The sequence below is a fragment of the Aphelocoma coerulescens genome, chromosome 2 (assembly GCF_041296385.1).
Source record: "Aphelocoma coerulescens isolate FSJ_1873_10779 chromosome 2, UR_Acoe_1.0, whole genome shotgun sequence".
Taxonomy (NCBI): Eukaryota; Metazoa; Chordata; class Aves; order Passeriformes; family Corvidae; genus Aphelocoma; species Aphelocoma coerulescens.
In genome coordinates, this window is record NC_091015.1 from 126004520 (window position 1) to 126021458 (window position 16939).

A 16939-nucleotide genomic window follows, 5' to 3' on the forward strand; every position below is an offset into this window, starting at 1 on the left:
ATCTTATTTGTTCATAAGTCTAAAAGTTGATCAAATCCTATTTAGCATAAGATTGAAAAGACATGGGGTTATTTCTGTATAAAATATTCTCTTCTGTTTTTTTAGGTGTTTTTTTTTTGTTTGTTTTTGATTGTTAATACATGTCAGGGTAGCTTTGGCAGAAACAGATAGAACTTGTCTTGCTATAAAATAATTAAAAAACAGAACAAAAAAAAGTACACTGGAGACAAGTAAACTCTGCTTCTGGATACTAATAAAATGTGCTTTGACATTTGCAAAAAGTATGCAGAAATATCTTAGCCTACCCTTGTCCTTTATTTTAAACAGCAGGTGCTGCAGAGAGAAGAGCTCTTACCTGCAAAAAACAAGTTTTATTAGAACAGAAAGAGGCAATGAGTAATACTTTGAAGAAGCTCACTTTTAAAGTACTCATAAAAAGAAAACTCAAGGTGAAACAGAACAGGAATAAAAGATTTTGTAAGTAACTCTTTCCAAGCATGTTCTTTTGTGTATGATTACTGCGAGGGTGGTGAGGCACCATAACAGGTTGCCCAGAGAAGCTGTGGATGCCTGTCATGATCCAGTTTTAAGGTTCTTAACAATGCCTCTGCCCAAATTAAGGTGCAAACAAGACCATATGCCAGTGACAATAGTAAGGGTTTTATTTGATGGTAAATATGAGAGAGAGAGAGAAAGAAAAAAGTAGAAAATAGGTGGGGGGGGGGACAGAAAGACAGGGACAGAATAAGGCAAATATCACCACTCCATGGATCCCAATGATGTCCATTGATCCTCTCCAGCTGGTGTCTTGGTGGTGAAGGTCCCTCCGGAAGGCACAGAGTCCCATGGGTGTACATGCTCAGGCTGGGTGGGCATGTCCAGCCATGTCCCCCTGGGGTGGGGGTCAGTCTCTCACAGCAGACTCTGGGCCTGTTGCACCACGTGCAGCCCTGTGGGGCCAAGCCTCTCACGGGAAAGTCCCGTGGATGTCTGGTGGATGTGCCCTGTGGGGCTGGGGGTTCCACAGCTGGGCCAGTTTGTGTAATCTGAGGATAGGTGTTCATTGCCTCTCACCAGAGGTTGCACCATGCACCCAAAACCTCCTCCTCCCCCCTCAGGTGGGGGGAGTCTGTGTAAACCTGGCTTCTGTGAGCTGTGCTCTTCCCCACCCCAAACTCACCCGGCGATAGTTGCAGCTGGTGCCTTTGGCCTTTTGTGGATGCACAACTTTCCCTTAGCCTGAGATGATGGAACAATGCATTTCCCTTTATCTAATCAACAGTTTGACTTTTTAGTTCAAAGTCCCACTCTTCAGGGAAACTTCTTCAGTTGTAGCTTCTTTATAATGAGCAAAACTTTATATCAGTGTTTGAGGCATGAACTATTTTCAGTCTCTGACAATGCCCCATCCCTGGCACGGTGCAAAGTCAAGTTGGATGGGACTTTGAGCAACCTGGTCTAGTGGAAAGTGTCCTTGTCCATGACAGGGGGGTTGGAACTAGATGGTCTTTAAGGTCCCTTCCAACCCAAAACATTTTTTCTTTTCACGAGTTTATTCCCAGTTTTACTGACTTGCGCCTTGCAACAAATTTCAATTTCTTCCATTCCAAATAACTTTTTCTCTCCATCTGCTTCTTTGCTGCACACAGGAAGACTTCTTCCCAAAGGAGCAAGTGAACACAAGAGGAGGAAGGTAGTTCTCCTCTGCTGCTTTATGGAGATTGCTCCTTGACATGTGGTGTGGAAAACTGGTTGCCACTTATTCAATCTAAGATGAATCTAAACAAAATAGCAAAATCGTAACTGTTTACCTCAAGGTTAAACTGAAAACCTGGATATTTTCTTTTAAATAACACAGAAATATTTTCCCTGGAAAAAAAAATCCTCATTATTTCTGCTTCTCAAATTTACATCTATTGGCAAAGAATTTAACAAATAACTGCAAAGATAAAGATCAAATCACTAGAAATGTACTACTTATAACTAACTTTGACTCTCTAGAGAAATTCAAATTTAAATTTTCACTTTCCAGGCATCTGTTGCACTATCTTCAGTACAACCAAGTTTTGCAGAGGAGTATCTATGTTAATGTACTTTATAAAAAATGCTCTTAGCTGATTGTTGGTTTGGAAGGGGGTTTTGTTGCTGTTGTTTTAAGGCTGATTACCAAAAAGTTAAGCAAATTATTAAGTTATTTTTTAAATTATAATATGAGATTGTTGGTATGATTATTTTATGTCTACCTCTGCTTCTATTTCTGCCAGTATTTGATGATTTGACGCAAGCATGATTCTCTGTGAGTCTTTGGAAAGTTGCCAAAGAAGATATCAGTTTGAGTGACTAAATATATCTAGTAAAATAGCTTGACAGTCTTTCTGGTTTTCTACTATTAGTTTTTCTTCCATAAAACCTTGCAGGACAAAGCAAGGATGCCTCCAAACATCCTTGAAGAGAGGATTTTTTTCCACAAAGTGTGAAATTTAGATTTAATTTTGAAAAAGGGTATAGCTAACTAAATGGAAAAACCTTAGCTGTCATTGATCCTACCATAAACCTAAAAATGTAGGAATTTTTTCTCAAAATCATTGAAAATCCAACCACCTTAACCACTTTACAGTACTTTCATCTAATAATTTCTCGCTTTGGGTGACACACAGAAAAGACAATTATAAATCATAGCTATACATTTCAGAGTCTAGGAATTATACTCAGGTTAGAGTTCTCTTTATTGCTTCTCTATCCAAGCATGGTGAATCTCCAAGACATGAGTTTAGACACAGCTTTCGTTTTAGATATTCTGAAGATAAATGATATCGAAAATAATTAGGAGTGTGGAAGCTACTGGCAAAGTAGTCATGCCTTGTTGTAAAATAAAATAAGACACATAGATCATACTACACTGGAGTGTTTGGAAAGAAAGCTTGTTTCCTATTTTAGTAAAAATGTGGTAAAGGACATTTTTCAATCTGTAAGCTTTTTGTGAGAAAACCTGAGCAATATCTCATTTACAATCCCTTTCCATTATAAGTTCTTGGACTTCCTCTCTACCAGCAACCTGCAGCAGGCTGATTAAAAGAACCCTTTAAAACATATTACATATTAGTAGAGAAATAAATATTTGTTTTAATAAAATTTTAATAAAAATTGTTACTTTAATTAAAAATTACTGTTGTTTCAAAACTGGAGGGGTTTTTGACAAATTGCACATAAAATTCTTAACTTTGACCTCTTAGTGTATTGCATATTTTCATATCACATACTCTGAAACACTGAAAACCTCAAGTCATTTATCTATATGCTTGCTTATTAGATAAAATATGATATTTTGGTTTTTTAAATTGGTTATGTATTCTACAGAAGATTATGTCTTTGAAATAACTGCTGCTTCTGAAGTAAGCTTTTAAACACCTTAAACTGGCTAGATTTCCTTCATTGAGGTTACTTAAAACTGATGTAGTTCTGCAAGTCTTTCCCTAAAATGGTTATACTTCACAGAGAGAAACAGTTCTCTTGATTATTACAAAACCCACCATTGAAATCCTACTGATTCCCTTTTTTGTGTGTTAAAATGTGCTGGACTAAAGAACCTAGGAATTGTACTTTCAACAAAGGTTACCTTTCAACTTGGATTTTCATTTCCTGTTGTTCATGTTGATCAGTTAGTATGAGAATGAATAGGTGAACTTAAAAGCCTGTGCTAAAACTGTTCCCCCTCCTATGTCTATCCATAGAGGAAAAAGCAGGACTAAGGTAAGGGAATTATTATGACCATCAAGTTAGCAGCTTCTAGTCTGGCCATTCCTGATTGTAATCAAGCTCCTTATGTTGACAGAAAAAAAAAAAAAGGCAAAACTCTGTACTTTCAAAGAAACTGTGATTTTTATGATTTTTTTTTAACATACATTTATGTTAAAATGTCTATTTATATGAAAGAAAACTTTCTGATTTTCTGTTAGTAATGCTGCATACTTTAGCCCTTTACTAAACTGTAAGCCACTGTCCAAATCTAATAGCTTGTTTAGGGATTCCATAGAGTTCACACAGGCAAAACAGTTTTCTTGCATCAGAAAGGCTCTTTTCAAGAAATAGGGTTAAATGGGAAGTAGGAAGGGGTTAATGAGGACATGAGTTCATATTCTTTCACAAAATTTGCTCACTATTTAATTGTTGGACAAGTACAATTTCACTGTCCAGACAGTAGCTTTTCTAGCTAATTCAGCTTAGCTTTCCCCTGTAAAGGCAAAGCATTTGTATATAGCATCCCTCACTTTCTTCAGTCATTGGACTGATAATATTTAATATTGAAGTTGTCAGCTTTCAGGGTCAGCCAGCTCTGTGGCTTTTGTAAAACATTGCTCGAGAACAGATGATAGCAACTCATACTGTATTTGTAGACTTTAAAAATGTTTTTAAATGTGATACCGGACAGTCATTAATTTGGGATATTTTGCAGCATTGTCTCTAAATTGCAGGATATGTCAGCCATACTTAGAAAAAAATAACATTAACTCTTCTTCATTAATGTAATTAAAGTGCAGATAAAGAGGAAGAAAAATACCATGCTATCATGAAAATAAAGAGCTTACAGTTTCAACATTTTTTTACCTTTGAGCAAGTCCTTTCCAACTCAACACAAACTAGAAGCTTAGACTACTAGTCAAGGTAGTCAATACAGCCCTTTGCTTAGTCACAGAGACCACAGTCATGAAAGTAAACATACAGTTATCCTAATCAATCACTGTAAATAGTAAATCCTTGAGTAACAAATTGTGTCTATTCATTAAGTACATTATATTCTTCAAGTTCAGTTTCTTTAGTGACAAAGACTTCTTAGACTCTGACTGGAAGAAATGACACCATGATTGTCATGTATAGAATGTAAGTCAATGGAATGTCAGTGTAAAACAGCATGTGGTAGAACTTCTAAAAGTTCAAATTCAAAAAGTAAAATATATGCATTCATAATTAAATTAAATTCTTTTCACCCTGTCTTTCCTAATGCCAGAAGTGATTAAAGTGTTTGCTTAGTACCTTAGATACCAGATAATGTTTGATTACCTGTGAATTAAATGAAGTGTGCTTTTAATGAAATTTACACTGCTAGGAGCATTTAGGTTCAACCCATTTGTTCATAGGAGACATCAGTGTGTCCCACACCTTGGAGAAGGTATTATTGTTAATTATATATTGTATTGTAATAATATATAATTATGTCTGGTATTATTGCATATTTTTGTACTGGATCTGTATTTAGTAACCCAAAGCCCATGGTACAGTGTACATCTTTACACCAGGATGAATCCCATACATTCAGTTTTTGTTTTATAACTTATTTTTTCCCAAAATAAAGGTGGTACTTGATGCAATGTGCCTTTTCTCCATGACCCAGGGTTTTGCCACTTGTCTTCTCCTTTGAAAGAGGACTGCCTCCTGCAGTCTAGTTAGAAGAGCAAACAGTGCAAGATACTTCTCTCAGGTTTTGGGGAAAAGGGGTGGCCATATTACCTATTATGAAAGAAAGCAACAGACAACCTCACAAGAACTGCCTTGACATGAACGTTTTTTGGAATTGCTTGTTTGGCAGGAACTCTTTATTGCTGGATTTCATCTCAGATGCTTATTCATCTTCTAATATTGCTGTAAATGCAGCTATTGTAACTGTTACCCACCTTGGGTAAGATTCTGCATGTATACACACGAACAGTTATTTGTCTCTGAGGTTTTTGTTTTATAGTTTTTATTCTTTTGGCCTTTAATCAACTGAAAAGTACTTATTACTACAATGTAGTAATAAGTAATAGCACTTTATGATATTTTTCTACACATGATCCATTTATATAAAAGAAAACTTTCCATTTTTTTTGTTGGTAATGTTACATACCTTAGTCCTTACAACATGTAGAGCTGCTATATACTATACTCCTCTTTGTTCTGAATTATCAAAGTTCCTTGGGTGCAAATTAGTAGTATTTCACTACACTGTGGTTTATTTTACTTTATGTGCACCTTTTGTGCAGTAAGTGCTAAATTTTTGCTTGGACTTGATATTCATGAAGGAATGCGTATTTAGTTTGACCAAAATCATTAGAAAAACACACAATGAAAAAAGTGGCTTAAAAATATCAAAACCAAAAATATTTGAAAGTTTTTATTTCTCAGGAAAACAAACAATATTTTGGAACTAGGTTTTGTTTTATTAACAATCAAAATCTGTTAATATCTCAGTCTTACTTGTAAGATATTAAATTGTCTTGCTTTCTCTTTTCTGTGTTTTCATTTTTTCCCCCTGTAAATCTTTGCACTTACCACACTTATGATTCAGACAATGAACTACAGAGCTAGCAAAGTTTATCCCTACCTGTTTTCTCTACTAATAATATGTAGACATAAGATCAAGGATATCTGTTCTATCTTTGATGCATGAGCATAAATTCTGTAAAGTTTATAGGAATTATGTGCATACTAAGTGAAAAATACCCTTGTGGGGTAATAAAAAGGAGTCTGGTAAGCTCAGTGGAGAGACAAATGTCAGTGCCATACATTTAAAGAGTTCTGAATTGTCTGGAAAAAAATACATCTCACTTCTTATAGAATATTGTGAATTCCCTTCCCACCTTACCAAATCCCGTGTTTTCTCCTTTAGGAAGGATTTCCTCATAATGGCTTTTCTCTGCAACTTCTCCAAGGGAGATAATCTGTATTTTGACTTTATGTCCAGATTTCTACATCACATAAAATGAGGTCATGAATCGTTCAGTGCCATCAATTTAATGTTTATTCTACTTCTGTGGGAGACTGTTGCTTTCCCATCTACAGTAAGTCACTTGCCAATATAGCAGCAGTAATAAAAATAAGAGGGTTTTAGTCTATCTTTTTGTTCTGTTTTTATCATATGCTATCTTCTGACCTCATGTTGCTTTCTGAAGGCAAACTATTTCACAGAAATGTTCAGCTTCACCATTTGTCAGAACTTAAGATTTCATTAAAGAAAACTCAAACTAAAACTTCGAGATGATGTCTAATAACTAGAAATGCAGGTATCTTCTGGGTCATATGTTGGTTTTCAGTAGAAATATATAATTGGTTTCTTTTATTTCAGGGCTTTTTCTTTTTTTTTTTTTTTAATTCAATTTTCTACTGAAAAATAGCTTATAGTATTGTATGTGACACTGCTGTTCAAGAAAATTATTTTCTTTTGGCAGGTACCCTCATTCTACATTATTATTGTCTCTTTTTGGCATTTCTTTTGCATAATTCAGCAGTACAGTCTGCAGTGGGTAAACTATATTTCAAGAAAAGAGAACATCCAAATCCCTCTGCTCAGGGATGTTTTACAAGAATTAGACTGCAGGCTGTGTTCTGTAAGTTAATACCAGGGAATACAGAGCAAAGAGTAGTTGTGATCGTAAAGTACATCCAAATTAGACTTCCCTGGTCTGAGTCAGAGCCTCATGCAGTCGATGTTGTCCACACTGGACAACAGGAGAGTTTATGTGACAGAACTTCTATACATGTGTGGCTTTCCCAAAGTTCTCAGGCTGAAACGTCCACATAGCCATCATCTGTTTGGTCCAAAAAAGTCACAGGAGATGTTTTGTAAGTAGGATAACTATCCTGCTGATGCTGCCCATTTGAGATAGGCACTGAGGGGTATTTGTAATATTTCAATATGTGCCAAGACCTTTTTCACTTTACACAAAGTGGGTAACTTTTTGTTGTACACCTACTTCTGAAGAGGTAATAAGAAAGGACACCTAACAGAAATTTGAGTTTCTTATGCTAGTGACGTTCTTTGGAAGGGGATAATTATGTACCAAACTGGAAGAGAACCAGAGAGAACACAGAAATTCAGTAGTGTTCTCCTGAATTTTTATCTGTCCTAAGCTAACCTTTCCATAGTATTTGCTTAGGCTAATAAGAACAAACCATACAGATTTGAAAGATGATTCCTCAAGGATGCAATCAAGGTAAGACTCAATCCTCCTGTGTCAGGCAGCTGAGGACACAGCAGAATTCCACCAAGCTCTATCAAGGGCAGACTGCTCCAGTGATCAAGGTCAGCCAACAGCTGAGGATGACAATGAGGCAGCCAAGGATGGAGACATGATGGCCAAACTCTGTCCCCACAGTCCCCTCACCTGCTCATGGTGAGCAGAGCAGATCTGGTGTCAGCAGGAGTTGAGAGCACCACACAGATTTGCAGCACAGAGGTGCCAGCACTGCTGTGGCACAGCTTGGACAGGGACAAGGGACAAGTAGCCCAGCTAAAAAGAACTGCAAAGCAGCGTAGGGCAGACCTCACTTCTCATGGCTCATGCTGCACAGCTCTTTCTGCACAGCTGTCTGACCTGAGGTCACACAGCTGCACCAAAACCTAGGCTTAAGCCCAGGAAGCCAAACCCCTGTGGCTTTGAAGGAAGACGAAATTACACTCATGGCTTAAAGACATTTGGATTTCAAAAGTTACAACAGGATTTAATTTCAGTCATGTTGTTAGATACTAAGAACTAAAACAAAGGTATCATGTCCTTCAGTTTTTATATAAGTGTATAACCCCAACCAACCTGAAGGTGCTGGCAATTTTAGATAGTTTGTAGTGCTTGTTACCAAGAGATGGCAATTGATGGCATGAGGGGGAAGATGTGCAGCTCTATTTTGTAAATAATAAAGGGAGAATACTCTGTGAAGTCATCTCTGCAAGTCATGCCTGAAAATTCTTACACAAATTTACAAGTTACTAATTACAGATCTGCTCCGAAGATGTTTACCTTTTCAATTTGTATTATTAGGAGACAAAGATACATTGGTTTTGCATATTTTTCATGCTTCAAGTTAATAGGTACAAAACAGTCAGGATACTTGGTAAAGCTGCTGAAAACTTTGTGATCAAACTCAGGTTCAAACTGGGATATTTGGCACAGTTTATATGAAATACAAATTTAGATAGGATTTACTGGCTCAAGGAAATAGGATGATCTCTTCAGGGCTGCATACCATTTTAATGTGTGACACTTTTTTTCAGCTCAGAGAAAGATGAGAACTTGTATGTATTCTCTTTGCAAATCAAAAGACATATTTAAAAAAAAAAAAAAGGAGGGGGGGAATTTTTGCCAAGGCTATTCTAAAGGACTGTTGAAATTCAAGTAATCTGCATACCTGTATAAAGGGAACAGCTGATATAATTGAGTGTGTTTTTCAACTCATCTGCTTCAACGGATGAAACTGATTCCAGCCAGCTTCAGCCATGGACTTAACTATGCACCACATGCAAATTCCCAGAGGATTCAAGAACATTCATACAATATGAACCTGTTTTTCACAGTCCAGTGCATTTATTGCTGAATAACAGATGTTAAAAGGAAATTTAGGCACTGAGGGCCAGGGCTGGATTATCAGCTCCAAAAACTGGCCTATGCAACCATGCTCCTGCCAAGTCAGTGAATGTATGATATGCATTTGGCTTGTGTTCAAGTCTTACTGTGTGAAAGCCAACAATCTGTGTCAATCAAAAGACTGGTGGATTGCAAAATGGTGTGCAATTTTAAACTGATGAGAGGTTGGAGATGAATTTTGATGTCTGAAGTATACACTTACTGTTTTAAGGCAATCTAACACTGAACATGAGAGGATTAGAAGGAAAAATACAAATGTGTTCAGGCACACTAAGGTAATTGGTGAGTCTGTACTTCTATTAATTTCTTTATAAACAATAATGAAATGTGGTAAATGCAAAAGCATGTTCATACTCAGACTGGAAGGGAAGACTGTCACAAAAAATACAGCCACCACTACTATGCTTCCCATCATTAGCATTTTAATAGTAGGTACAGAGTCTTGTTTAGATACTGCTACATTTGAAAATGACTGCTAAAATTTGTCAATTCAGGTGGTAAATTCTGTTACCTGTATTCAGGAACCACTTTTAGTGCACCTTTGTTGTATAACAACAGTAGAAAGAAATTTGCCTCTGCTGACACAATTTCCTCCTACCACTTTTCTTCTTGCTGTCCTTCAGATTCCTCCTCTAGGATTTATTGACCAGAGATCCCGGTTGGGAATATGCTTTCCAGGCTATCTTTGCTACTTCCATTAGTGATCTGGGCTCATAATGTAGAACAATGGGAACAATAACCCGTATGTGTTGTCACTTCATACTGAGGAAAGTTGATTTTTTTTGAGATTTTTAGACAAAGGCAGTTTTAAGTATAATATTTCCATTTCTGGTTAGGCATAAAGGCTTAACTACAAATGTTTGGATCATTTCACTCTATAGCATAAGAAGTGCTAACAGGTGACCATGTATTGCAGCTAGTAGCTTTTTCAGAGGGGAGGTGTGGATGGAGGCAGATGGTTATGTTCCTGAAGCTGTAGAGAAAAGAAGAAATCCATTAGGTAGTGTAATTTTCTATCCCAGTTCTTTTGAAATTATTGTAATGAGAAAAAAGCCCAAATTTCTTTACCATATATTGCAAATATTTCCTCATAAAAAAAAGTTCAATGTTAACTATATGAGTAGTAATTCCACTCAAAATACTTGATAAGGCATTTAACAGCAGTTTTGGAAAGACAGTAAGTATCCTTGGCTTGGCTTTTCCTTCTGTTCATTCAGCAACAAATCAGCCAAATAATCATAACTGTTAATTCACACATCCATATACTCAGGATAAGAGCATATATGCTAAAAAGTTTTTAGGATGGCTCAAGCCTAACTTAACTATCCTCATCAAAGCATTACTGTATTTGCATTTTTCAAATGCATACTTTAGTGCAGGCAACAAATAATTAAAGTCATTGGTTACGCTGTGATCTGTTGTAGTGATTTTTAAAAAGCCTCATCTAAAATGAGCTGATGTCCTCAAGAGGCTCTGCAGTATTTTTGATGAAATGATTGCTCTTAATATATTTTAGGGCAAAGTCTAAAGGAATAGTTTAATTCATTGGCAGCCCTTGTTTAGGTTAAGAAAGTTGTGGTATTTGCTTTGTTTTGAACTAGAACCTGGTTAGAGTTAGAACTCAGCTGTGAGGGTGTGAATTACAGCTGACTGATGTTATGGCCTCAGAAAGGACAATAACTGAGATACTTTAAACCTAACCTCCTGTATGCTAAGGCTAAAATCCAGTAAATTAGTATATGATTTGCTGGCTAATTATGGAGCTTGAGTAGAGTATTTAAAATACAGAATACAGAAAAAAAAATTCCTAATGAAATTTGTGAAAATACTCATAATAGCTCATTCAAGAAACCAAACCAAATAGAATCTTGTAATGTTTTGAATGGTACTGCTCAGCCTCCTATAAACATACGAAAAACCCCAAGCAAATCAGTTGATTTAAAATCTCCTTGGCTTTGTAATGCCATTCTCCTTGACTTTATACCATCATTTTGTATGCGCGTGTATTTATGAAAAGATAAACCAAAATTTTTATGTTCTGTGCAGGTACTTTGCTACTAGTCTTCATATGGCAACTGCGCAAGTTTTTATAATTTCAAACACTGTGTAAGTTTTGTAAAAACATTCCAAATGCTCATATAAAGTTTTAAATAAAAGCCTGAGTGTTCTGTTTAAAGAAAGACTCTATAATGTAACCTCTCCATGTAACAATTAAAAGATGTCCATTTCGGAGAGGAATCGTATCCTACAATTCTAAGAGGATGTCACTTTTCTAGCCAAGGCAAAGCATGTTCTAGTGAGGCCTTGAGTGTGTTTTGTTAAAGAGATATAGTGCTATTGGATGAAAATGCCTCAGAACAGTTCCTCAGACAGCTAAATCCCAAAATGGAAAAAGAAAAGTTATGCTGCACTCAGAAGGACATGCCTTATCGATTTTATCTGCATGGGATAAAAAGATTGTTATCAAAATAATGAAAAAAAATTAACAAAACCTAAAACATACTCCAAACAAATTTGCTCAGCGTAGAAACTATAAACTTCCATATTCTATTTAAAAGTAGAGCATAATTTTAATTTCTTGAAAGGAAACCATAGTATTTATATGTACTTTGACGTTAACACTATGTTATTCTAGAAACTAATCTTTTGTAAACACATTATGAGTTATGGTGAGCACTTTTGTTGAAGAACTGTGCCCAGTATGTACTGAGATGCAATGAAGAGAGTCTAAGGAAGAGAACAATAGGAGCTATTAAATTTTGTTAATGTGTTCTTTTTTGAAGGGTCTCCATGTGAAATTAAAAAAAAAAAAATCCCTTTTTGGTTAGTTCAGTATATGACTCAACATTAGAAGACTATTTTTTAACATAATTTTATTAAGGCTTTTTCATTAGTTTTCATTACAGTGGGATTATTCAACCAATCTTCAGGTAATTAACCTCTTTTTACCTTTGTAAACTTCTGCATTGGAACTCACGACAAGGAGATGGAGATATTGTCTCTCTCTAATCACAGACTATCAGGGGATGAGTTATTACATGACAAATATTAAGTGTAAAAGGTATGATGACTTAAATTTAGAGCTATCTAATCAGAAACAATAGTATAAAGACAACTTTTCAAAGAAGTGTGCCCAGAGTTGTTAAAAAGAGCTGATTTTTGAAAGAATTGTTTCTTTATGCACAATCCTGAAACTACAGAGTAGCAAAGGCAGAAGTTTTGTATTAGTTTACATCATATCAATGGGGCTATAGAAAGCCAAATCATGTGACAACATTTAGAAATTAAGGGCCAGATTCACTAATCTAAATATGGTCCCTGTGTGCCATTCAGCTGATGATAAGTGGGTGAGATGCAGAAAAAACCTTTAAGCAAAGATCCCTGACATAAGGCAAACTAACTAGTTTGCCAGGACACTTGAAGAGGTGGGGTGGTGTAGGGTGTGTGTGTGGGGGGGTGAGATGCTGCAGTGTTTCTCAACCCTTCTTTGCACTGGAAAATGTGGCAGTCAGCTGATTAAGGATCCATTAAGGATCCTGCAATGCTCTATGAGCAAAGCTACTAAATAAGAGCTCTAAATGGTGAATAATCACAATGGAAGAACTTGGTTCTGGATTTCCCACTGAGCTCTGAGCACAGACAAATATCATGTTGCATTTGGTAGTTACTATTCTTTGTGGTTTCACTGTACTGGACATTGCATTACTCTCTCAGCATGAATTCCATCTGCCCAGTGGCTAATGTTTATTCTTGACACTTCAGTAGATTATAATGTGCCTGAAAACATCTTAGACATAGTGTATTACCCTTTTCTTGGACAGGTGTATCACTACTTTTTTTTAATAAGTATCACTCAAACAACTGCATATGATCTGTTCTCTGCCCTTCCTGAAATGGACCCGTATGGATTTCTTTGTGGTGTTTCTGAACAGCTAAAAGCTTTTTAGGGCTTCCCAGTATCTGAGGGAATGTATTAACTTAGATTTTTCTGTGATTTTGAATGCTTTTCCCCCCTCCTGTGAAGGAAGAAAGGAGGAGGAATGGCAGAAGATGGATTCTGGTACTTGAGTGCTATGAGAACTAGGGTTGATTCTCTCCTTGCACAGGCTTCCTTACACCACCCTGTTGGGAAAGCAGAAAACACTGGTATCAAACCTGATGTTGTTACAGCCTCAATTATTTCTCCCTTGATTTTTGATTGCCTCTGATTGCAAATCTTGAAAATGATTTGATTTCATCTCACAGCTCTGAAACCCTGTGAGAGGGTTACTCTGAGTTTCAAGCCTCTTTACTTGGATTTGAAAATCATGTAGGTTTGACAAGAAGACATTTTGAAGTAATTTTGTTAAAAACCTGTAAAGCCCTGTGGATATTTAGGAAAGATTTACAATATTGTTTTAAACTAAAATTAAACCAATTCTCATTGATATGGCCTAGATATAGATTGAAATCACAATGTCCATGCAAGGTTTTGTTGTGGTTTAACAATGCATTACTAAGCTAATATAAAAAGCGAATTTGCTTAGGTTTAATCCTAGAAGAAACATGGTTTAAAGCTGTATAAGCTCTGAAATTTAGGTTAGGTGCCTAGATTCTCCATTGTTTTTCAGCTCACATTTTCCTCACTCAATATATCAACATATTCCTTAAATAGCCTACTTTACAAATTAGCATTGAGTAAATACTTTACTAAGAGTTGTTGGAAATAACTACAGGTGGTAAAGAGGTGATTTACAAGGGAAGCCATAGTCTAATAATTCTGGGGAACATAGTAAGAATGTTAAGAAAGTTAGTATTTTTCCAGATAAACTATTTCATAAAACCCTGTAGTAGGAAAATTGACTCATTTTTGCAATTTTTTCATTACAGGGAATTAATTTAATTCTGCAGAAAAATCATCAGCCAGCTGAAACTGCTTCCATTAGAGAAAAAAACATCTTAATGATTCACAGTGTCTAACAGTGAAGAATTAGCAGCACTATTTATCTTACAGCACCTCTATGTCATTTACAGTTCTAACAGTTATAATATTAATTTGCTTTGTTTCTCAGTGTTATCTCTAGCTTCCATTTAAAATCAGAAACTCCATTTTATATATTTTTAATTTGAACTATCCTTGTTCTAAATTAGTCATCCATGAAGATTGAAACAAATAGGTGAGCAAACACCCCCCAAATAAACACATTTTTATGTTTATATATAACATAAAAATAAAAGTAAAATAAATTTACATTTTAAGTAATCCTTGTGAATGTGACTCACTATGAGTGTTTTTAAAAACCAGTATAGGTTGGGATCCTTAGCCTGGAGTTCACCAAGACCTCATCATGTGGAGAAGGGAGCACCAATGTTGCTGGCAGAGGGGATAAATGTGAAACCAGTGGAATGACAGCCTCAGTTTGTTCCTATTAATTCCATGTAGCTTCCTAGCTGAAGCTGTTGGGATCTATAGCTCCCAAAAAACTCATACACAGGTTACAGCTGGTGGGTTTCCAACATGCCTTGGAGAAAAACCAGCAGAACCTTGAAGGTCAAAGCTAAAGCCTTGAGGTGAACTTCCTCCATCTGTAGCTTTCTTGATGCACACCTGAGTGACAGGTCTGTATTGCTTGGACTTTGAAACCCCCTGATGTGTGGAAGGAAAGTCCTGGCTCTGGTAAGGCTGCCCAAGCTTTTTAGATGGTCATTACAAATCTAGAAGATGATGGCCTTTTGAGAAGTCCCTATGTTAGTATGGCTCCAAGGGTGGGAACAGCTTGTCAGGAAGCTTCCTTTTGTTGCAGGAGCCTTCAATCTTGTGTTCTTCAGTGCTGTGTGATACAAAACCAGTTCTTTTGGGGTCTCATGTTACAAAACAAGTTCATTATAATAAGACAGCTGATTTTCCCTTTCCTTAACTCCCAGCCCAACCTGAACAAACAATTTTAATGTAAAAAATAAATAGATGACATTGTTACCAGGAGGTAGAATTATATTTTAGGGCGGAATCTTGCAGGCAGGCTACAATCAGAAAAGAATAGCTGCATTTCTGTGATGCAATGTTATTTAATCATTGACTTTTGAACCATATTGGCTGTTACATCACCATTTCCTTGGCTGAGTCAATTCTTCCTTAGCTGGGGAATAGAGAAGGGAACGGGTACATAAATGCAGGATCTTATTTAATCTTCCAAGACATAGTGAGGCTGTGGGGAGCATGGAGTGCTGTGGGGAATCTCACACCCCTTCAGTCAGAATATGAAAGTAGGATGGGCGTTTTTACAGCATGGAGGCTGGGCGAGCAGGAAAAGATGATCTCACTGGGAAAATTACTATTTCACTGTGAGGAGGTAGCCACCTCCAGAAATGTATTCGTGTCATAGTAGTCTATATTAAAATAATACCTGATTCAGAGTGAATTGCTGTCATTAATGATGATTCTGAGAATGGAAAAAGTAGTAAAGTCATAAGTCTCATATAATGATTGCAGAATGGTCAACTACTCTCACTGCAATGGCTGTTATCTAATCTAACACATAATTTGTTTGAATATATTAGGCCATTCTAAATCTATTACGTTTATTATGGTTGCCTGTAATCTAGCTGGCTTATAACTTGACTCTCAATTTAACGTTGTTGTATTGTGTATTATAAATCTACTGTGCTAAATAAGCATCTATTTGAAAAAAAAAAGTATCTGAAACCAGAATAATGGACACATTTCTGCTGTTGGATATTGTTTAATATTACTTCTAGAGACAGGCAGTGTACAGAGTTCGTTCTAGATATGGTGTAAATAGGAAACCAAGATGAAACCTAGATGTCCAGAAAATCTGAAATCAAGCAATTACTTAGTCTATTGAGCAAGGTGATACAGTTCTCATTAATTCATTCCCTTTAGCTGACAGCTAATTGTGGCAGCTAAACATCTCTTGTTTAATGATATCTCTCTTTTTTCATTCCAAAATTTCATACTGGACATTGATCCATCTAATTCACCAACATTTTATTCTGGGAAAGGATGAGTTTTCTACATAAATCTTTCCCATAGTTTCAGCTGCGGGCAGAATAAAGTAGAAACTTCCTTTCCATATTAGTGGGTGATGATCTGTTCATTTACACTGCTGACTTCTAGCTGTAACCATGTGCTAGTATGGGTAAATTTTTTTTTCCAAGAGACTGCCTTTCAGCAGTAGAAGAAAATAACAGCAAGCCATCTCACCTTGGTAGTAAAGTGTCTCCTTATAATTCCCCTGCTGAAAAACTGCTACACATCAGAAAAAAACATCTTGAAAGGAAAGTTCTCTATCCTTTTAATATTTTTTTGTGTAATTCTCTCCTGTATACCCTTTCTTTCAAGGAATACCCAGGCAAGAGTTACAGCTTGTTTTCACAGGCTGATGTTAATTATAATTGCAACTAAACCTATGGGTTATTTAAAAGAACAGAAATCTCTACAAATAAGAAAAAAACACACAACTGCAGCCCTGTGAGAAGGCAAAGTTTGTGCTGCAGTGGGTTTGAAATTGAAAATTATAAAGTATGTAAGGAAAAGGAGTTGATGGATA

At 36.2% G+C, this 16939-nt stretch overlaps 1 long non-coding RNA gene across 3 annotated transcripts in view; it reads left to right on the top strand.

Moving 5' to 3' along the window:
- LOC138105096 (uncharacterized) overlaps positions 1-14558 on the top strand; it is a 31798-nt gene extending 17240 nt beyond the window's left edge. The window contains exons 4-6 of one of the 3 annotated variants that reach the window (XR_011148386.1): positions 328-477; positions 1650-1693; positions 14262-14558. This is a non-coding gene — a long non-coding RNA (uncharacterized lncRNA). Of the gene's footprint in view, positions 1-327; positions 478-1649; positions 2363-14261 lie in introns of those variants that run through there. The other 2 variants (XR_011148387.1, XR_011148385.1) reach the window with 2 other exon arrangements.
- The last annotated feature ends 2381 nt before the right edge of the window (positions 14559-16939 follow it).